Below are 23,974 nucleotides of genomic sequence, written 5' to 3'. Positions count from 1 at the left end.
TTCGCCCCCGCGTCCTCAACCGGCGGTGCTACTGATCCTGCAGCTCCGGCTGGTGGAACAGGTGAAGGCGATGCCGTTGAAGAAGAAGCATCCCTCGCGGCGATGGCGGCGATGTCCGGGGTGACGAGATGACTTGCTGGCGACTCCTTTCCTGTTTAGTTCCTGCAACATGCACCATGCCTCGTGGAAGGTGTTTAAACTTGTGTTTGGTATTGGGAGAACAATATGTCTTTTAATATTTCTTGAGATTTTGCGATTTCCTTCCCATTTGCTTTACGTTCTACGTTGGCAGAGCCCGACCCCGCGCATACCTCAGCCGCCATTGGGTCGTCCGGATCACCAGGACAAGACCAAGGAGTGAGGGGCTACATGGCCAGTTAGACTCCTGAGTCGCGATGCTCAGGAGTCCCCCTTGACGCGCAGACAACTTACGGAAAGGAGATGCAGGGAATAGGTCTAGTGTTCTACGTCGGCAGGGCCCGACCCCACGCATACCTCAACCACCGTTGGGTCATCCGGATCACCAGGACGAGACCAAGGAGTGAGGGGCTACGTGGCCAGTTAGGCTCCTGAGTCGCGATGCTCAGGAGTCCCCCTTGACACTCAAACGACCTTCGTACCTTTTCCCTCGCCGAGGCTCGGCTCGGGAGGGGCGCGCGACGACCAGGTCCGGGGGACCTGGCAGGGTGCCGTACGCTTGGGTGTGACCCGAGCGCAGCCCCCGTGCCCAGCCCCCTCGCGCGACTCTCCCGAGGGGAGGTGTTGCGATGAGGCCAAACACCGAGCTCAAGGGCTCCCTGAGGTTGATATGACCATGAGGCCGCCCTCAGTTGTTTATCACCAGTGCGGAGCATAGCGCTCCCACACTTGCACGGGCATAACCGCTCCTCGGTAGTGTCGATTGCCAGCGCGGAGCATGGTGCTTCCACTGGTGCGTGGGTGAGGGCTCCCTCTGAGTGGAGCCCCCGGGGCGTGTACAGCCCCGCCCTGACACGTGGCTTGCACGTCAGAACTAGACGAGGTGTGTATGGGCACTCATGAGCCAGCGCGGGACTCAGGAGGCCCTACCTCAAGGCGGGTTGCGCCTGGTCTTGGTTCTTGTTAGCTGCAGCGGTCCTGCGAGATGGTTAGGCAATCCTGCACCGAATGAATCTCCTGAAGTTATCGCATGAGAAGGCCAAGCACCAACGACCCCAGGAGGTGACATGAACAGGACCGGCCCGCCAGACAGAGCTCAGCCGTTGGATTTATTGACGCTGCAGGGACGGGCCCGAGCACAGACGCCGTGCCTGGCCTTCTTATGCGAAGGGTCCTGAAGAAAGACAATCGGCGCGCGGCTCCCGTGGTGGGTGACAATCAAGCAGGTGATAACCATATATAGATCATGCATGGAAAGCGAACTAGCTTAGGTAAATGCAAGAACGATACATGCCGCTGGGTCGGACCCGAGCGGCCTGGGGATGATGCAGCCCGAGGGGCGCCCCGAGCAAAGTAAGCTAATGACGTAAAAGGATACATGCCGCACGGACAGGCCCACGCGGCCTGGGAATGATGCAGCCCAGGGGACGCTCCCAGCTAAATAAACTTGGAAAATGTCACCTGGTTCCATTGTCGAAGGGATGTTGGGGTAGCTGAAGATGCATAGAGAAGGGGTTGCTCCTCATGAGCCACCGGCGCCCTGAGCCTCGGGAGGCTCTAAGGGTCTAGGCGGCTCCTCGAGGACCTTCTCCATCTCCACCAGGACTGCGTGATGCCTGGCCTCCTGACCCTCCAGGATGCTCTGCAGGTTGCGCTGGAAGGCGGCACGCTCAGCAGGCCAAATGGCATGCGAACATAGCTGTGAGGTGGGCCCTCGCAAGGTCCCACGCGCGAAGGCCAGAAGAGCTCCTAAGATGCGGCCCTGTTGAGCCCTGGGATGTCGACGCAGACGCGCAGCCCGCCATCCTCGCCTGGATGGGGTGCTGCGCCAGGTGGGCAGAGGTCGCCGCGCATGACTCTTGCATCCTGCAGTTCTTGAGTGGCCTTGGTGATGAACTCCTGAGTGCCGGGCGCTCCTCGCCCGGTGTCCTCCTGAGGGAAACGTGCCGCAAAGCACGCCTCCATATGGTGCCCGAGCGACTCCCTCGTGATATTGGCTAGGTCTGAGGCCCTCTAGAAGAGAGCCCCCGAGCCCTGCCCGAGGAGGGCGCCGAGCGCGCCTTCCTATGCGAGGGAGGGAGGCGCCCTTGGCACATGCGTCGATCCTGATGTTGCACCAGTAGAGACGCCACTCCCCTGAGGCCCTGTGCGAAGTAGCTGCTTCTTCCTCTTTGGGACGGCCTCAGGAGGGTGCTGTGCTCCATTGTTGTCTGGGTCTTCGATCGCTGTGGCTTGGAAGGCACGCTCGAGGGAGCACACTGCATCTCTTTCTTCGCAGGGGACTGTGATAATCCCGCTGCTTCCTGGCATCTTGAGGACGTTGTAGCTGTGGTGGGTCACTGCCATGAACTTGGCTAGGGCCGGATACCTGAAGATGGCATTGTACGGCAGACGGATGTGAGCAACATCAAAGTCGATGAGCTCGGTGCGGTTGTTATCGCACTGTCCGAAGGTGACAGGGAGGCGGACCTGCCCTATCGGGGTGGTGGAGCCGTCGGTCACTCCTGAGAAGGGCTTGGTAGGCTGAAGCTGATCGTATGGCACTTGGAGGCTGTCGAACGTCTCGACGGACAGGACGTTAAGCCCTGCGCCGCCGTCGATGAGGGTCTTGGTGACTTGTACGTTGCTAATGACGGGTGAGCAGAGCATCGGGAGGGCGCCAACGGTGGCCGCGCACTTGAGCTGGTCCGCTGAGCTGAAAGTGATGGCGCACTTGGACCACCTGAGCTGGCGCGTGGCCTCAAGCCTGGGAAGGGCTGCGTTCACCTCGCGAGCAAACTGCTTGAAGATACGCTGAGAAGCTGGGGCCTGAGGTCTGCCCAAGATGCAGGCGATAGCACGCGTGATGTAGGGTGGAACCCTAGATGGCCGATCTTTCACGAAAGGAGCGGATCCCTATGAAGAACGCGATGAACACGAGGGGGAACACGAGGGAAACACGAGAGAAATCACTCAACCAACAAGAATAGATCACACATGCGGTAGATCGATGAACACAAAGGTAAGATACAAGATCCAAAGTCAACAAAGGACGATACAAAGGTAACCGGTTCTTCTCCGTAAGGAGGTCTTGATGGGGGCCACCCAAGAGGTGGTCTTGAATCCAACGCGATCTTCTCTGTAGAGGGGCCGCGGTCTCTCTCGTGGAGTAGATCCGTAATGGATGAGCAAAGCTCTATCTCACATATGAGCTAAACCAATGCTAACCCTAACTAGGAGGAGGCGGGGGAGTATATATAGTCAAAGGGACAAAGGGGTACATGGGCCTTGGCCCAGATGCGCTGCATGCAGGAAGGGAGGGGCCGGATATCTGGGCCTTCGCGAGGTGCCGGATGTCCGGGCTAGCGGGCCGGATGTCCGGGCTGGAGTGGCCGGTCTCGGAGCTCTCTGGATAGGCGGGGTTCGGATGTCCGGGCTGGGGGCCGGATGTCCGGCGGCTCGGGAAGAGCCGGATGTCCGGGCCTCTGGCCGGATGTCTGGGCTGACGGGGTTCAGCTTCGGGTGCGTTCTGTGATGGGTGCCGGATTTCCGGGGGTCGGGCCGGATGTCCGGGCCCTGTAGCAGCTGTCTCTTCTTCCTTCTCCTTCCTTTGCTTCCGCGCACGCTTGGCCTTGGTCCTTGGGTTCTCCATGGTCTCCTCGGGTGTACCTGAGTATGAACAAGGTCCGCGCTTGAAGTAGCATCCATGTCTTGCATGCGAAAAGGGAAGATTCGGAAAGGAGCGAGTTCATCTTAGGTCCAATGGCGTAGGCTCGAGTGTACATGGGGATGATCATCGGATGCTCCGCATCATCTCCCCTCCCTTGGGAAAGATCTGACCTCGGATCGAAATCCTCATCACCATGGAAACGGTTGTCGTGGACAGACTTGTAACTGGATGGAGTGGAAGTCATGGCGCAATCCAAGTACTCCAAGGTGTTTCTGGAGTGGTACACATGCAAAAAGAGCAAACACAAATGACACTTGGAAATACACTGGTTAGCGCACACAAGGTGTCCATCATGTAAGAATGAGTCCGCGAGGCAAGGTTGTTCATGACAAAGCACATGAAGCTTAGCAAGATGATATGGAATGAGATGTAAAGCATTCATGGGAGCAAAAGCATTCATTGTGCACACAAATGTGTTGTGAATATGATGAATGCAACCACGGTGCAAAATGATGTCATAGTGAGATGGTTTATCAATAGCATGAATATGGCAATGGATGCTCAATATGAATAAGTTATCATGCAATTGATGGTAGGCAATATGATCATTATGTATGAATATGCCATCAAGAAAGATCACAAAAAATTTGCTAAGGAAATGTGCAAGCTCATATATCATGGATGACATAGAAATGGAAGATGCAACAAGGCAATCATAATGTGAGTCAATCCATGCATAAGATGCAAATTTGTTATGGGTGGTGTTGTACCATAACTCAATGTCGTGGCAGAAGTGTTGGTCCGGTGGTGCATCCACTAAGTCCGAGCACTTCTCAACTTGAAGGTCCATAGGGTCCATCTCCAATGTTGCTTCTCCATTCACGAGATGTATCATGTAGACAACAAGAAGGAAACAACAATGAAAGAATGACCCATCCAATATGCGTATTTGAGAATGGCTCAAAGGGAAGGAGGTCACCTTTAGGAGTTTCTCAAGGATGATAGAGTTGCACATCTTGTATGCCTTCAGATAACCAATATGTCTCGTGATGGTACCTCCTTTTGAATCCTTCAAAATGAAAGAACATGGCAAACACTCGGGAAAACAAATGAGGTTAGCGTAAATGCAAAACCTATCATTCGAGTGGTAAGATATCCAACAAGTCTTCTCATCATTCTTATCATAAGAAAGGACAAGGTGTGACATGGTATGTAAGGATATGATGCAACTACAACCAAAGACAATAGGCTCAATCAACCAAGCATGCATCACAAGTGAAGTATCCAAGTCTCCAAGATCATTAAGCATAGAGGCAACTATTGGAGGCAAGCGACAATAAACAAGATATATCATGTGAGAGGCATGAGCGTATATGTCATCAACCCAAGAAAGCGAGTAATGGAACATGGGTGATGCAACCAAGCAAGTAATCATAGTGATCAAGTCAAGCAAGCTAGTAGTGCGAAGATGCAACGTACTAGAAGGAATCATGGCAAGCATGTCATGTGTGCAAATAGTGGTCATGAATAATGCACAAGACATATCACAAGCATGAAAGCAAGATATGAGCAATATATCATCAATGTATTGGCGAGAGGCCGTATGTAAATAGCAATGGGACATCATGATTCTCCCAACACAACAATCAACAATAGCATGAGGCACAAGGAAAGCATGGTAATAGCAACAAGTATCTCCACCAAGCATGCAAATACACATAGAAGTAGCATAATGGTGAATCATATGTAAGTGCAAGCAAGGGTCACAATTTCATGTCAAAGGCATGGAAAGAGGTGTAACATGCAAAGTGAACACGGTAGAATGGGCATAAGGTAACAATTGATATATAGAACATAGTCGTGTGAGAGCCAAGTAAAAGAGATGCGCGTAGTGCTTGCGTGAAAGGGAATGGTGGTAAGGATAGTCCACAGGATCCCAAGTCATCTTTGCTCTCAAGAGCTCGTTTCGTTAACTCTTGGGATTGAGAGGTTGACGAGTATACGTGAGTACCTACACAAAACAAAGGCAAAGGAAAAAATTGTGTGTGCGTGGTAGATGTACACATCATCCATCATGATGTGCACGTGCTTGTGTTGGTTAGCACCAAATATCCAATGCTCAAATAAATGAGATGCGTGATATAGAAACATTTCATACATCATGAGAAGTTTGTTATTGTGTATAGCATAATGGAGACTCAAATTGTGTAAAGCATCACAAGAAATATGTAGAGCATTGTTATTCATGGTATGCATATGGTGCAAGCAATTATGGGAATCATGCAAAGTATGGAATGCATCAAAATCTCCTAATATATATGAGGGAACTATGGGGGTCTCCTCATGAGCATTAGTAGAAACATCACATGGAGAATATTGACAACACCCACAACAAAGCATATTTGGAACAATGTGATCATGGCATGGTATATTAAATGAAGTGCGCAAATCATGTAAAGGAAGCCTAGCAATATCATCACACGAAAAACAAAAGCCAATGACCATCATCTCGTCATCTATGCCATAAGTGCAGATGGGATTTATCTTAATGGGGCATGCATAGTTACTATGTTGAGGTTGAAATGATGCAATATGGGAGATCTCACTCATGGCATTTGACAAGTTCAAAGGATTGTCAAACATGAAGTGACCAATAGAATTTTCACAAGATATCCTATGGCGCATAGCATCACAACTAGGCAAATCAACATGCTCATCATCATATTCATCATAAATTGGTAAGTCATGACATGAAGAATACGCACTAGCATGAAGCATGGGAATAGGTGGATCAACATCATGCAAGCAATCATTGGTAAGATAGTCCACTAGTGGGACAATAGAAGCACCATCACCTATGTTACCTTTGGAGCATCGCTCATGTGTTGTAGGTGAGGTGTCGAAGATCCACTCGTTGTCATCTTCATCTTGATGGAACCATGTGGGGGGTACATCATCATCCACCATGGCCATCATCGTTTCCATTGGAGGTATAGACTCGTCGAGGATAGGCATGTCGTCATGTAGGAGACCTAGCACCAAGGAAAACACACTCGGAGTAGAGGTTAAGTTGTTAGAAATCAAAGTGGCCTCACATGCCGTGTCAACTACCTCACTCACTAAGTGTTGTGGCTCACTCATTCCCGGTAAGATGGTCTCACTCATATGGTTGGTGGAGTCACTCAAATGGCTCGCAACTTCACATAGGATGTGTGGCATGCTCTCAAGTGTGGGGCTAGTGGTGGTCACACTCATCCTCTCATAGGAAATGCACTCAATGTCACATATGGTGGAGCCACTCATCTCACTCATGGGTTGGTGGCTCTCCTCACATGGCAATTGGGTCATCTCATGATATGTGGGTGTCGGAGAGATGTTGGTGCAAATGTCTCCATGCTCAATCATGTCGTAGTTGTAGCCGTGGATGAAGGCCGAAGATGGCACATCATCACTCTCCTCCAAGACCAAAGATAAGGTCTCATGTGCGGTCTCGTAGCTTGACTCGGAGTATGAGTCCAATATGGGCGCCGTCTTCGTGTTGTTGAAGAGGTTCGCGCTCGTCGCCATGGTCGAAGGGGATGGCCCTTGCTCGACCTTCTTGTCGCCGTCTTGTTGTTGGAGGCCCATATGATGTGGCACCTCGTAGCTCGTCTCCATGACCGAAGGAAATTTCCCATGCTCGGCCATCTTCCTTGAGGGGCTTCTGAAGATGGAAGTGTCGCCCTCGCTCGTAGGTGGTCGCCTTGTTGTTGAAGATGTTGATGTAGGCGAACTCATGGGAAGTAGGCGAAGATGTCGTACGTCCGAAGGCGAAGATGCCTTCATAGCACTTGGCAAAGATGCCGAAGTGGTTGTTGTAGTCGTAGCTCCGTCTTGGTGGTGCTCGTCTCGCGGTCTTCTCTTATGCTCATGAAGCATGGACTTGGCGGGAAGTAGAGCTTGTTGGGACTTGTAGATAGGCGCATCTAGAGCATCTTCATGTTGATGGTGTCGTTGTCGCACTTGAGCTCGTAGTAGATGTCGTTCGTCATCGTTGTGCAAATGATGCTTGGAGATGACTTGCCCTTCATGACGATGTACATCACGAACGTGATGGTGGTCGCCATGTAGATGTGGACGTGAACGACTTGCGCTTGCATCGTGTTTGTGCTCCGAAGATGATCGACTTGCTCGCCGCCGCCTTGAGGATGATGAAGGGAAAGAAGACTTGTAGTCGACCACCATGTCTCGTAGTTGATCCTTTAGCTCACCCAACTTGGTGTCGATGTAGTACCTTTTCCTTGCTTCGGAGTGGTGTATGTCGATGGCGAGGTTGTCGAGGCGCTCTCGCAAGGTAGATTGTGCGCCTTGCATTTCGTGTTGTAGTCCGAAGATGGACATTTTGGTGATGTAGTTGTTCACGCCATCGTTGTTGTCGAAGACCGGAGATGAAATGCCTTGCCTATCCATCACAAGACTCGAGCAAATATGAGTGGGAGAAAGAGAAGAACTATACCAAATGTACCTTGACCGATGTTGAAGATGGATCAATGATCACTCATTGTGTAACAAGGAAATAGAACAATTGGTACCAATTCTTGTCGGTTTCTCACACCTACACAAATCAGGCTTATGGTGGAGCTCGGTGAGGATAGTGGCACAAAAAAATTTGATGCAAAATGTTAGCAAGAGTCAATAATGTTGAAAGAGATTCACAAATTCGCAAGTGAAACAAGTAGACCAATAGCAAAGAATGGCACACGGAAACACACACACGGATAGATAAATGGGGTCGTGCAACCAAGGAATGAGCACAAAATGTGGAGTCCACGGAAAACGTTCGTGTTGCACAACTCAAGAGAGATGCTAGCACGACTAGTAGAGTGCCCGTGCGTTGCCACGGGCCTTAAAAAATTAAGAACATTCTTTTGTTGATACTGGGTTATTCTTAAAATTACTATGTCTTCCTATTCATTGTGGATTGGTTTGTTACTGATTGCATATCAAATGTCACACGTATACAAAAGATAGCCAATAACATACAAAAAATAATTGAAATCCTCTTCACTTGTAATCTATTTCAATAAAAATATAATTCACTAACATATACTATCAGATCTAACGCAGAAAATAAAGAAAGTGGTACAAAAACATAGAACTCGTTATTGTGCATTACAAATGATAGGTGGCACATGGATGCCTTTTTATGCTTAAGACCAATCATCCCATGAAAACATATCTATTTTTATTATCTATTAATTAAAGAGAACACATGCAGGATTTTATTCCCTTATTCCACGATTCTACAACCAGACACTTGATTGCATTTTGCAATTCCCTGGCAAACCATTACACATGAAATTAGGCACTTGAAACCATACAGGTTGCGACACATACCTAACCATTAAGAACCATGGCAACACACAATATTTTAACATTTTCCCATCTACTAATAGCTTGGACAGGCCCCATCTATTTTTCTTGGCTCGGAAGGACTAAGGCCCCTCCAACTGTGCTCAACTTCTAGTATATCTCTTTTTTGAAGGCCATGAGAACAGTCATTCGGTAAGATCGTTCGTGATCATAAATGGCAATTACAATAACTTTGCATCTAATTTTTTGCAGTAGGCTTTTAACCTAGTGTTTTCCTAAAAAAAGATACTTAAGTGAATAAAGCATTGCTCGAGATAGCATTGTGAGTTGGTTCGTGCTAAGATCATGCGAACTTTCACAAGGATGTCGATAACGACCACCTCATCTAGTAGATTCTCAAGGGAAAATATCCTATTCTACACATATATCAAACCTATATTATTTTTTTAGTGTAAATAAAGGCTTGAGATTCAACTTTGGCTTATATTTCATTCAATCTGTAATTCTGTATACATGGAAGAATATTGCATTTACAAATCAGAACTTGTCTCATTATTAGCAGCAAATATTTTTTGTACAATGTTAAACAAGTCGAAGCTCATTTCTCCCTCATACATTCGGCCGTGTTCAAATGGGTGCCCAGCAGACTCCCCAAATTCGACCGTCTGGGCTCCCCCAAATCCAACTCATATGTGGGGAAGAAATGTAGTTGTACGGACTATTCACCATGTTATCTCCAACACGTTGTTCCAACACAAGAATTCCACCCTACAACACACCCTTCCCACTCGCTTTCCCTATAGCGTGACATTTTTTGCTGGAACCTGTCCATTAAAACCAGATGACGCATGTAGAAGATTATAGGATGCAACTCAATTGTATTCATGCGAGTCTGTTACAATATATAGAGGGGATGTCCCGCGAGCCAGGGAGGCGTCGGCGCCGTGGCAGACGCGGCAGCCGGGGCGGCAGCATGTTATGGTGTGGAACTCGGGCCAGGGGGAAATAGTGCATAAGCTAGAACACCACTCACTATTACCTATACCATATCCTCCATTAAGGAAGAACTCACTAAATGAAGGGGGGAGCACCACACCATACCAGAAAGCACGAAACTCTTGTTAGTGTAAAAAGGAAAATAACATATATACACACAGAAGAAATGACTTGAGAAAACTAACCAGATGAGTAGCCTACTGATCTGTAACTAATTATGCGTATTCTGTAGCATAATAGCTGATGTGTATTCTGTAGCATAATAGTACAACTCAGCAGGAAAACTGATAATCTGTATGCATTTTCTGTCAAAGTCGACGACCTGTTCATACCAATGCACTTGTCCATTATCTTCCTTGAATCGGATGCAACTATATATACACACATGTTGATGATTTAAGGAGTCAGTCAGAAGACACGGGGGAAGTAAACGAGGATATGTCGAATCTGCCTGTGAACGAAAGTACTATTACCTTTTTCTTCTTCTCAAATCCCATACTCCATTTACATAATCATAAACTCTGTAATTGAACGGATTAAAGAATAGGCTACCATACAAACATTACAACAATGTTAGTAATGTAGCTCCTGTGACATTTCACAAAAACGGCATTTTTCTACACTATGAGTACAAGATTTCCTACAGAAGATTTGTGCTGAAGCTTGAAACCCGTAAAACAAAAGACAAGACAAGCAAATAAGGGTTAGAACTTAAAAACCAAAGCTCTAAGAACCAGAATTCAAGATGTGACAATCCTATGATGTTGAGCTGCACATCTTAGCACATTGGAAAGTGTCTCTCAATTGATGAATATAATTTCAAAACACGATTTTAGTCTACAAAACAATCAGAATCAGGTCAATGGAACAATGGCATCTGAGATTTTTTTCGAGAATGCAGTGGCTCGAGACGGCATCTCAGTTCGGCCTAGGAAGCATGCGAGGCAGTGAACCTTGGTGAGGCGCAAATGCGCGAGCATCCGATCTAGGGTGTTCTCCCTCTCTATGTCAGTCGAGGCTGGCAGGCGGCCAACGATTCCACCATTTAGTACACAGTATATATAGTGTATTTAAAAGAATTTTTATCCACCAAAACATATACTCCCTCCGTTCTAAATATAAGTCTTTCTATGGATTTCAATACAAACTACATACGAATGTATATAGACATATTTTAGAGTGTAGATTCACTCATTTTGCTTCGTATGTAGTCCGCAGTGGAATATCTAAAAAAGACTTATATTTAGAAACAGAGGGAGTAGTACTAATTATATTACCAGAAATTCAGTTAACAAATTTTAACACATCTAGACATATTTATATTGAGATTTTCGGCAGAATTTGAAACATCCTAGATGTCTCTTACTAATCAACTCCCCTTTTTCGGTTTGATTATTCACGCCTCTATACAAATCAATTTGGTTTACTGTCCTTAACAGTATAAAGTTCAAATCACTTTCCTCCCAAATTATTTACTTTTTGCAATATTGGTATCTTCAGACCCAAATAACAAAATACTATTACTAAGTAAATTAAAGAGAGATAATGCACGTAGAAATACTAAGAAATTAAGTGCACCTTCATGCGTGGACTGGTAGTAGGTTTTTACAAAATAAAAATTACACTACATACATAGATATCAGAGAATTTAAATCTGACATGCATCCTAACAAGAGAAAAAATATCCCCAAACTCACATGGGTAAGCAAATTAATTGTGGATACGTAGATCCTTTTACGTGTGGATAGAAATAGCAATATAAATGAGTCAACCAAGCCCCAACATGCTGACCTTATAGATGACTGCAAGGAATTGTTTCTCTTGTTTCATTGTGATAGTGGATAGGATCGTGTCCTTTCTAGTGCCTACAAAGCAAAGACCAATTGACATAAGATTGGAAAAAGGCCATGCCGCTGAAAAAGTGAGCTAGAAAGGGTTGCTGATGGCAGAGACATGCTATATGTACCAAGTATGTAGACTATAGTGAAGAAATGCATCATCTTTAACATCAGGACATGCTATGTATTAAGTTGACATTAATAATTTCCAGGCATGCAAAATTTAAGAAAAATGCTGGGTGAATCTGAATTGCACACTAAATGATTCAGAATTGAATCTAAGAACAAAACTAAGAGTGCTCCTCCATCTAAACAATCCACAAGTACTCGTTAAACTGGAATTATTTATCACCTTCACTTAGCCATAGTAATTCTGAAGACTGAATTTCAGAAACAACAATTCTAATAATCACTACAAGGGAAATTACCCATATTCTTGTTTGATGCTATCGGTAGTAAGACCGGCGGGTTTTCCTCTGTTTTTATTTCTTGGTGAAATCCGACAATCAACTCTCGATGAGGATAACTGGAAGTAGCTGACCAGCAGACTCGTAGCAACAACAATGTGAAGTTTATGGATATATGATATTTCACATTGCAATTAATGCCACTAAATTTATTGATCCATCAAAATCATGCATAAGTACAAATTAAAATGAATCTGAGTTGAGGGGAATAAGGATCAAACAAAAGAATGAATGGATCACGCACATACCATTCATAAGTTCTTCTCTGGTTGGAAATGGAACCCAGTACGTGTCGCTACAGCATCCTTCTTTTCGGTGCCGAGGAACCCCATTTGGCCATTAACTCCGGTGCCACCCTCAACATCTTCTATAACATGTCCGTTTCCACCACTGACATTTTATTTGCCAGCTCAGTCACGAAGCCCTGTCCACCATGTTTCATTTTGTATTACATTACTCTCACATATCACACATAGTACTATTCAACCATGCATATCAGTGAAAATATAGGAATGGATCTCTATTACAACAATAACTACACACTTTTTCCAGAGTGACTTATATATATGCTTGCTACAACTATCTTCTACGTACCACCCTTGCTGCAGAATCGGCTGCGGTATCAGGTTCCTTCTCCCACTAACCACCTGTGTCACAAATTTGTTGTGGTTATTCTGAATAGCGGCCGTTGTCTCCCTCTGAGACTTGTGCGTGAGAAGAGGCGACCCATTGAACACACATTGTTATACGCCAGGCAAGAAATCACCGCACTGCACCATGCACCGCCGACCACAATGTCGAGTCCCTGATCAAAATTAAGAAGTGTTCTTGGCTTCCAACCTTGGCCAAAAACTGCCACCAGAACGCCATGTGGTCTCTCAAGAGGCGGGAAAGATTCTGGGGAAGCACCAGGACATACCTTCTACATCTCGGTGGTCGTGATGGGTGGCGTTGATCTCGTCGCCCCCTAGCAATGGCTCCATGGAGGTTAGGGATTCTTCGGAGCATGCTTTTATATTGGATGAGATGTGTGCCTCCCTCATGTGAGCTTGCGACAATGCGCTCGTGACCGTCGTCCTCCACGCGTCATTGAAACACGAAACTGAATGAAGAAACAGTAAGCATATTGCTTCATGAAAAATCAAATACTATTGCAACTAAATATATAACACAGTAATGAGAGTGTCGAGGTTCTTGTGTGTATAGTCAGCCGCCAATAAGGTACAAATATGTTCTTCTTTCATCAGTTTTATGTTTGTAGCAATGACAATACTTTTAAGCCACTGACTATTATAATCTATGAAAGAATGCTCCTGAGCAAACAAACTCGGGCCATATGAGTCTTTTTTTTGAAAGAAACCATGTAAAGTCCACTGATATTTGATAGTTGGAAAATTGGAAAGTAAACATTAGCATATTCTAGGGGTCCAGCACAAGTGAGATATGTGGCCAGCGGTAAGGAATATTGACCACTCACAACATAAACAAAATCGTTCAACCTGATGTACGAGGAAATTATCGGCATGGACGAGGTCTATTCAAATTTTCCTAAAGCAAAAATTCAAAGTCCCAGTTAAGTATATAGTATACTGCTTACTGGAGAAATCATAATATTAGATTATTCTATAATTAAGGCATGTAAAGGTTGGAACATGCTGAATAAATGTCACTTTAAAAAATAGCCTTGAATTTTTCTATAGTTAATTGCCCGTGCGATGCAATAGAGACATACATATTTGAGTGGCTCAACGACAATCGTCCTGTAAATCTCCCCTCCCTATCTGATCTTCCTCTCTCTACATATATGCCAATCTCCCTTCCTCCTATCTCCCTCTCTACATATATCCCCATCTTCCTTCCTCCGCTCTCCCTTCCTTCCACCCTCTCTCGCTCATTGTAGGCATCATAGGGGATAGACATTTTGTAGAGTACTAATAATTTCCAAGGACCATTGTTCCCCTACATCTATAGCACAGGCCTCTCTTCCTCCCACCCACTCTTCCTAAGGTCTTCCTACCTTCCTAAGGTCTTCCCACGACAAATGAAAGGGAACAGAGAAGTAGCGGAGGTTTGCTTCGGATATTCTTCCATTGAGATACCATGCTGAACGGAAGCTTCTTCATCGATTCCTTCACCTATATAACAATCATTAAGCATATCAAATAGGGCTTGGTGTTCAGTAAGTAGCTGGAAAGGATTAAATGGAGTCCGCCTTTCACGAAGTCCCTACCAATGTATCCCGTCGGATGTCTCTGGCGTCAACTCTATAAAACACTTGTAACAAACTTCTTCCCTGCTCAATATATTGGAGCAACTATGGTGCATTTGTAGAAGAAAATGACTCACAAGGAACAATCATTTTCTCTAAATAAAACATAAGAAACAAGTTGTATGTTGACTTACTCCTTTTAATCAAACATGCTCCATGGCATCACAAGTCTTCATGTTCCTATCAAAACCGCAACCGAGTTGCAGAAGCACTTGGTCTTATCTCGTAATCTAGCAAACAATCAGAACTACCACCAAATGTGACTACCACGGTAGCACATATGCTATGTCATGGTATCACATATCAATCTGTCACGAGTCATAAGACAAGAATAATACTATAGCCAAGATCTAAATGGGGCTTCACTGCAATCTACAACTGGATTTTCAAAGAAGCATAACTGAAGCATGTTGAATAAGTAAATATATTGTACAAACAGATTCTAATGGTGTATATCTTTATATGCAGCAAGTTGAAAAGTAAGAGATGCAGACAGCAAGCAATTGTCAGAGCACTTCAAAATATCATGATTAACCGGTGACAAATAAATCATGAAACATGGGCTGTAACTTTCAACAAATAAACCAAACATCATAATGTCAGCACCCAACGGCATTGTAGGTGATGACCATGTTGCTGCCCTTGCCATTGTGGTTACGGTCATCCAAATCTTCCTCCTCGTCTTTCGATATAAATAATGCCCAGCATTGTGAACACCGCGACTCGGTTTTGACCTGCGTCCATGCGAGTGAGATGGATCAGAGACTGATCTTGCATGAAAAGAAGAGGAAAACTATGGGAAAATAGAGGAACCCCAATGAATCTTGTTCACATACATTTGGTGTGTAGATGGATGGTTGCGACAATGCAACAACAACACATGCCGGCATCACACGGAATATTTCTTACGACGATCGCTTGCAAGACTCCGTAGGGCAGAGGAGTCTTGGTGTAGATGGCTACGGTCTGTGTCAGCTACGTACTTTCCGTTAGAGCACGTACATACGCAGTGGTCGCTAAATGTGCACATTCAGCTCAGAATTCAAGAATCAAGAAACGGTACACATTCCAATGGTGAACTACAAGGATGCTACTACAACAGAATCGCTATTAAATCGGAATTACAAAAGACTGAAGAAATTACTGTTATAAGTACTCTTCGAAAGTTCAGAACCAGATACTTGCTAAACTTTGTAAGTTCTTAAACTGTATAAATCTAGGGTCCTAAATCTTTTTTCATTGGCCAACACAAACAATCTGCAAACTTAATAGAAAAGAATGCAAAGAGAAGAAAAAAGGCAAACCTTATGTGTGAATAAATGGATTGTGTGCCCGGCGGCCAAGCCACAACCATCCACGCAGATGAGCCTCGTCCAAATTCTTATACCGTACATTATACGTCCGTTCCTTCACGATTGGAACACCCAGACATCAAATAAACGCCAGCCTGCGAGATCTCTAGTCGCCGCCGAGCCAACTGTATCATCACTGTGATCCAGCCAAGGAGCCGCCATGCTTTGCAGGGGAAGGACGACGCCGACGCCATCGACGCAGATGAGCAGCGCGCGACCTGCCCCCACGGGTCCCATCGCAGAAGATGCCAACGGAAACAGGGAACTGGCGGACATCACCTCCATCATCCCGGACACGGTGTGCCCGGATGGCCGCCATGGGGAGTGGCTGCCACAACAGCAATTCATGCAGAGACGGAAGACGGGGCGCGACAGCGGAGTTGGGAGAGATAGAAGACCATGGGGCAGCCGGGGGAGGGGGCGGCAGCGACGATTATGCGTATCCCGGAGTTCGTCGGCAGTTGAAACCGCCCTCCCTGGAGACTTGGCGGCGGCGATTCCCGGAGTTCGGCGGCGGTGGGATTGAAACCGCCCTGCCTTGCAGAGGCGGGGCGGGATTCAAACCGCCATACCTTGCAGCGGCGGCGGCGACGTCTCCCCCTCGGACGGCGGCGGCAGCGGTGGCAACGATCGATGGGAGTGGGCAAGCAAGGATGGTTATCGATGGAGTTTTTTTGCGGCGGCGGCGGCTGAAACGATAGATGGGATCGATGGGAGTGGGCAACGCATGATGGGGTCGATGGTTTTTTTTTGGGTGTGGGTTTTTTTGATGGCTGCGTGGGAAGGGGTGGGGTGGGGGAGGTGACGAAAAAAAACCAGCGAAAAAACCGTGCAGACTATTCACCAACTGCTTCATTAGGAGTAGAGATTGCTCCATAGGCGGATACGACACTTGTGCACAACCTACGATATGCAAAATGGATAAACTTTCTATCCCAAGTATGCTATATATGTATGGTTCCCGATGTTTCTCTCAAGATGATCCAAGATGATCGGATATGGCACTTGCTTACAAGCTTCTTTGCTCTTTCTCTTTTGCTTAAAAGCTTATTGTTTTTTTATGTATGGCCACTTTGCAAAATGCACAAATCAAGATAGCAATTGTGTATATGCGGGAACAATCTTTGTGACACAAGAGATGATATGATACCAAATATGGTATGGTATGTATGTAATGGAAGGTGTAGACCAATGATCACTATTGTGCACAAGTAAAGTTGCCGGCAATACTCAAATGGCTAGTCTCGATGGGCAAGTGACGCAAAATAGGCTAGGGGTTATCAATGCAATGTGCAAGGGAATATACAATGGAGGGATACCACGATACCGAGATGATATGGAGGTTACCGTCCGAGGCGATGATGAGTGGCGGTGTTCTTGATGTAGATACCAAGATGATGGAGACTCGTCCCTAAGTAGCCGAAACACCTTAGGAAACGGAAAAACCATGAACTCAAAATTTCAAATGTCACATGTCAAAATGGTGGTAGCGGGAATGCGGTGGTGGTTTTGCGGAAACTCAAACGGATTGCGGAAATGCAATGATGGGTTTTGAGACGCAATGCGGAAGTCGAGGGTAAGGTGGTGGATTATACACGGTGTGGCAGTTGGAAGCACGGTCCCTAAGTAGCCGAAACACCTTAGGAGACACAACTCACAACACAAACAAAATTGGGTTATATGGAGTGGTGGAAGTGTATGGTGGGTAAGCCTATACGGAAGTTATGGTGGTGGTTGATGAAGAAGCAACCGTCCCTAAGTAGCCGAAACACCTTAGGAGACTTGAATCACAACTCAAACAACCTCAAATGCAAAGGGGAACAAAATGGGTTAGGTTGCGGAAGTCGGTGGTGGTTATGCGGAAGTTATGGTGGAAGCCCTAGGCAAAGATGTGCCAAAATTTTGATGGAGTCAAATGGGTATGGGACCTATCTAGAGGGATAGAGGATGTCAATAGCTACTCAATGAGCTAAAGAACGCGAAAATCGGACTCCGGATGTGGAAGTTATGCACAAAACGGTGAACCGAAAAAGCTGAAATGTACACGGGCCGGATGTCCGGGGTAGAGCCCGGATTTTCGGGGCTGTATGTCCAGACCCGCGCGCGAAAAAGCGCTCCAGGAGCCGGATGTCTGGGGTGGCCGGATGTCTGGGGTCGGGCCGAATGTCCGGGCTCCAAATCCGAGGATGAACTCGAGGAACTCGATTTTGGGGCGGAAATTGATGATTTCGGGGGCAAAATTGCGGAGATTTCGTGGATGGAAAGTGGGGAAAAATGGGGAAAAGCTAGATCCACAAGTAACAAAGCAAATCCACGGATCAAATTCAACAAAACATCATCAAACCAACAAATCACAAAAAAAAAATTGGGGCTATTTTTGGTGGGGATTTTTCGAATTTGGGACAAAATCAACAAAACTAGGCTAGAAAACACAACGGGGAGGCTCCGAAATCGTGATCAACGTGGCTCATGATACCAAGATGATGTAGGGTGGAACCCTAGATGGCCGATCTTTCACGAAAGGAGCAGATCCCTATGAAGAACACGATGAACACGAGGGGGAACACGAGGGAAACACGAGAGAAATCACTCAACCAACAAGAATAGATCACACATGTGCTAGATCGATGAACACAAAGGTAAGATACAAGATCCAAAGTCAACAAAGGATGATACAAAGGTAACCGGTTCTTCTCCGTAAGGAGGTCTTGATGGGGGCCACACAAGAGGGGGTCTTGAATCCAAGGTGATCTTCTCTGTAGAGGGGCCGCGGTCTCTCTCGTGGAGTAGATCCGTAATGGATGAGCAAAGCTCTATCTCACATATGAGCTAAACCAATGCTAACCCTAACTAGGAGGAGGTGGGGGAGTATATATAATCTAAGGGACGAAGGGGTACATGGGCCTCGGCCCAGATGCGCTGCACGCAGGCAGGGAGGGGCCGGATGTCCAGGCCTTCGCGAGGTGCCGGATGTCCGGGCTAGCGGGCCGGATGTCCGGGCTGGAGTGGCCGGTCTCGGAGTTCTCTGGATAGGCGGGGTCCGAATGTCTAGGCCTCTGGCCGGATGTCCGGGCTGACGGGGTTCAGCTTCGAGTGCGTTCTGTGATGGGCGCCGGATTTCCGGGGGTCGGGCCGGATGTCCGGGCTGGGGCCGGATGTCCGGGGCCTGTAGCAGCTGTCTCTTCTTCCTTCTCCTTCCTTTGCTTCCGCGCACGCTTGGCCTTGTTCCTTGGGTTCTCCATGGTCTCCTCGGGTGTACCTGAGTATGAACAAGGTCCGCGCTTGAAGTAGCATCCATGTCTTTCATGCGGAAAGGGAAGATTCGGAAAGGAGCGAGTTTACCTTAGGTCCAATGGCGTAGGCTCGAGTGTACATGGGAATGATCGTCGGATGCTCTGCATCAACGCGGTTCCTGGAAGCCCCCAGCCCCCTCGTCCTGATGGTGGTCGTCGTTCCTTCTTGGCGGTGGCGGCAGCGGAGGAAGACCAGCATTGCCCTAAGGGCGGTCCTTGCGAGGCTGGTCCCTCCAGGCGCCCTCACGAGGCTGGTCCTGCCAGCGGTCCTCGCAAGGCCGGTCGCACCACTCCTGGCGAGGGCCGCGATCGTCCCAGTGTCCTCCGCCTCTTCCTCCTCCTCGGCCGTAGCCCCGGTCATTGCACTCGGGGCGTCGACCGAGGTGTCCATCTCGAATGGCCCGGAGCTCTTGACAGTCATTGGTGTTGTGGCTGTGTACATTGTGGAAGGCGCAGAACGGCCAGCTGCTCTTGGACGACTACGGATGGTCCCGGCCACGCTTCGTGTCTGGCTCCGCCGCGAGCACGGCTACTCCGTTGCGCTTCACGTCCTTGTCCTTGGCTTTCATCTCATCCAGGTCGGTAGCCGGGAGCTCGAGGAGGGAAAGGCGCCCCTCCTCAGCTCTTGCGCACTTGGTCGCCAGGTTGAACAGCTCCAAAGCCGTGCATAGCTCCTCGTGGATGGCGAGCTCCTCCTTCATCTTGACGTCGCAGACACCATCAAAAATGCTGAAATGATGGCCTCGTTCGTCACCTTGGGGATCTTGAGGCAAACCCTGTTGAAGCGCTGGATGTACTTCTGCAGGGTCTCTCCTGGCTGCTGCTTGATGCGACGCAGGTCACCCGCGGCCGGAGGGCAGTCGCGAGTGCCCTGGAAGTTGGCGACAAAGCGGTCGCGCATCTCGTCCCAGGAGGAGATCGAGCCCGGGGGCAGGTTCAGGAGCCACGAGCGAGCGCCATCTTTGAGAGCCATGGGGAACCAGTTCGCCATGACTTTTTCGTCGCCGTTGGCCGCCTCGATGCTCAGCTCGTAGAGCTGCAAGAACTCCGCTGGGTCGGGGGTGCCATCGTAGCAAGGAGGCAGGTCTGGCTTGAACTTGCCCGGCCAGGCGATGCTACGCAGCTCAGGAGTGAATGTGCGGCAGCCTGCGGTGGCCACTGGGGCCCTTTGCTGATGCGGAGCCTGCCCTTGATGCCCATGCACCGCCGCCGCAGGCGGCACGCGGTCTTGTCGCGGCGGCACTGGGAGCGCGGGCGCATTCTCTTGCGTCCCGGGAACTTCTTGGCAGCTTCCTTCTTCTCGCGCGGGCGCCCGATGCGGTGGGTCGCGCCGGGGGGCCGCGCTCCTTGGCGCCGGAACACCGTCTTGGTGCAGAGGTGGCGGAGGCGCTCCGTGAGCCACGTCGCCCGCAGCTGGCGGAGGGCGAGGCAGCGAGAGGGATGGCGCGGGGGAGCCCCCTGCGGTGCTGACGAGCTCGGCGATGCGGTCCAGCCAGTCCTCGTAGAGGTCGTTGACTGGGCGGTAGCGCAGGAGTTCACGTGCCATGAGCAGCACGGCCTGCACATCCGTGGGAGCGCGACGAGCGTGAGACGACGAGCTAGCTGGGGTTAGCGATGGAGTGGCGGTGCGGCCGTCCTACCGCACCGAGGGGTGCAGCGAGGACACTTGCTGCTCGTTTCCCGCCGGGCCGGTGGCGGCGTTGGCGGCAGGTGACTGGGAATGACGGGGAGGCCCGCCGACAGGAGCGTCTGAGCGACGCGGGCGGCATGGGCGGCCCGGCGCTCAGCGCGGGCTCGACGAGCGTCCACCATGGATGCAACGAAGTGATGGGACGCGGATTGGTGGGAGGAAAGCTTCAGTGCACCCCTACCTAGCGCACCAAATGTCGGATTTCGGGTTCCGGCAAAACACTTGAGGTTCGAACACTGGGGTGTGCACGAAGATCTCTCTCTCCCTAGATCGCTCTCCCAACAATCGCAAGGCCTAGCTCGACGAACCCAAAGAACGAGAGACACAAGAGTTTATACTGGTTCGGGCCACCGATGTGGTGTAATACCCTACTCCAGTCTGGTGTGGTGGATTGTCTCTTGGGCTGAGGATGAACAGTTACAAGGGAAGAACAGCCTCCTGAGGGGAGGTGTTCTTGTGCTGGGTGAACTTGTGTGTGGCTATGGATGGAATGGCTCCGATCCAAGATGAGATGCCTCCTATGGTGGTGGCTAGTCCTATTTATAGAGGCCCTAGTCCTCTCCCCAAATATTGAGTGGGAAGGGATCCAACAACGGCCAAATTCGAAGGGAGACAGCTAGTACAAGTTATCCTGACTAAAGGTGGTCTTCGCTTGCCAAAGGCTCTGGTGGTGACGCTGTCTTGGGCTCCAGGGTGACCTTCATCCTGCCGTCCTGCTGGTCTTGGTCTCGTTGCACCGATATGGAAACCTTTGCATGATGCCTCGGGACTCCTCGCCTGCGCTTGCCCCTTTAGCACCAAAGAGCAAACGAGGACACTGCGCGCGCTGGCGCCCGCCTGGCTCCAGTCATCATGGCTTGCGTCACAGAAATCTCGCAAGGTGTCCCTTACCTTGATCTCTCCGCCCCTCGCGAGCCGGCCTGGTGAGGCCGTTCCCGAGGAGGTCTTATGTCATCCGCCTCCTGAGGCTTGGCCCCTCGCGACGGTCTTGAGTGTTTGCTGGTGAAGATGGGCCGTACAGGGCCGCTGGTGGAGCCACGCTGTGGGCCATAGGCAGGCAAGTCTGGGAACCCCTGTTTCCAGGAAGCCGAGACCCACCACCAACAAGCACACTCCACGGCTTGTCCGAAACAATGGGTACCGTCCAACTAACAACAATCCTAGGGGAGTTTTGTTTGCAATTATTTTGTTTTTTGCCTATTTCAGTGTTTCGAAGGAAAGGAATATCAAACGGAGTCCAAATGGAATGAAACCTTCGGGAACGTGATTTTCGGAACAAACGTGATCCACAGGACTTGGAGTGGACGTCAAGAAACGAACGAGGAGGCCATGAGGCAGGGGGGCGCGCCTACCCCCCTGGGCGCGCCCTCCATCCTCGTGGGCCCCTCGTAGCTCCACTGACCTACTTCTTCCTCCTATATATACCTACGTACCCCCAAACCATCAGACACAGAGCCAAAACCTTATTTCCACCGCTACAGCCTTCTGTACCCGTGAGATCCCATCTTGGGGCCTTTTCCGGCGCTCCGCCGGAGGGGGCATCGATCACGGAGGGCTTCTACATCAACACCATAGCCTCTCCGATGATGTGTGAGTAGTTTACCTCAGACCTTCGGGTCCATAGTTATCAGCTAGATGGCTTCTTCTCTCTCTTTGGATCTCAATACAAAGTTCTCCTCGATTCTCTTGGAGATCTATTTGATGTGACTCTTCTTTTGCAGTGTGTTTGTCGAGATCCGATGAATTGTGGGTTTATGATCAAGATTATCTATGAACAATATTTGAATCCCCTCTGAATTCTTTTATGAATGATTGGTTATCTTTGCAAGTCTCTTCGAATTATCAGTTTGGTTTGGCCTACTAGATTGATCTTTCTTGCAATGGAAGAAGTGCTTAGCTTTGGGTTCAATCTTGCGGTGCTCGATCCCAGTGACAGTAGGGGAAACGACACGTATTGTATTGTTGCCATCGAGGATAAAAAGATGGGGTTTATATCATATTGCATGAGTTTATCCCTCTACATCATGTCATCTTGCTTAAAGCTTTACTCCGTTCTTATGAACTTAATACTCTAGATGCATGCTAGATAGCGGTTGATGTGTGGAGTAATAGTAGTAGATGCAGGCAGGAGTCGGTCTACTTGTCACGAACGTGATGCCTATATACATGATCATACCTAGATATTCTCATAACTATGCTCAATTCTATCAATTTCTCGACAGTAATTCGTTTACCCACCGTAATACTTATGCTATCTTGAGAGAAGCCACTAGTGAAACCTATGGCCCCCGGGTCTATTTTCCATCATATTATCTCCCGACAACAAGTTATTTCTATTGCCGTTGATTTTGCTTTCTTTACTTTTAGTCTTTATCATAAAAATACCAAAAATATTATCTTATCGTCTCTATCAGATCTCACTCTCGTAAGTGACCGTGAAGGGATTGACAACCCCTTTATCGTGTTGGTTGCGAGGTTCTTATTTGTTTGTGTAGGTGGTGGGACTCAAGCGTGGTCTCCTACTGGATTGATAGCTTGGTTCTCAAAAACTGAGGAAATACTTATGCTACTTTACTGCATCACCCTTTCCTCTTCAAGGGAAGACCAATGCAGTGCTCAAGAGGTAGCAATACCGCATATAGGAAGATATGGTGGACTCATATGGAACAACTTTGGAGTTTATGGAAGTGGATGCACAAGCAGTATTCCCGCTTAGTACAAGTGAAGGCTAGAAAAAGACTGGGAAGCGACCAACTAGAGAGCGACAACAGTCATAAACATGCAATGAGATTAACCAACATTGAGTGCAAGCATGAGTAGGATATAAATCACCATGAACATAAATATCGTGGAGGCTATGTTGATTTTATTTCAACTACATGCGTGAACATGTGCCATGTCAAGCCACTCGAATCATTCAAAGGAGGATA

At 48.1% G+C, this 23,974-nt stretch overlaps 1 long non-coding RNA gene across 12 annotated transcripts; it reads right to left on the bottom strand.

Moving 5' to 3' along the window:
* Positions 1 to 9,732: 9,732 nt before the first annotated feature.
* Positions 9,733 to 16,767, bottom strand: LOC123180911 (uncharacterized). Of its 12 annotated transcripts, none has more exons than XR_006491394.1 (9): positions 16,014 to 16,767; positions 15,546 to 15,675; positions 14,844 to 15,443; positions 14,671 to 14,754; positions 14,458 to 14,575; positions 13,360 to 13,542; positions 13,035 to 13,245; positions 12,402 to 12,864; positions 9,733 to 12,000 (listed from the first exon to the last, which is right to left on the bottom strand). It is a non-coding gene; the product is annotated as an uncharacterized lncRNA (long non-coding RNA). The 12 variants fall into 12 exon arrangements; XR_006491396.1 differs by having other exon boundaries at positions 14,671 to 14,733; XR_006491393.1 differs by having other exon boundaries at positions 9,733 to 10,210; positions 10,321 to 12,000; positions 13,360 to 14,575; positions 14,671 to 15,443.
* Positions 16,768 to 23,974: the final 7,207 nt, after the last annotated feature.

The sequence above is a fragment of the Triticum aestivum genome, chromosome 1D (genome assembly GCF_018294505.1).
Source record: "Triticum aestivum cultivar Chinese Spring chromosome 1D, IWGSC CS RefSeq v2.1, whole genome shotgun sequence".
Taxonomy (NCBI): Eukaryota; Viridiplantae; Streptophyta; class Magnoliopsida; order Poales; family Poaceae; genus Triticum; species Triticum aestivum.
The sequence above is the reverse complement of the archived record's forward strand: the minus strand, read 5'-3'. Positions and strand labels throughout refer to the sequence as shown.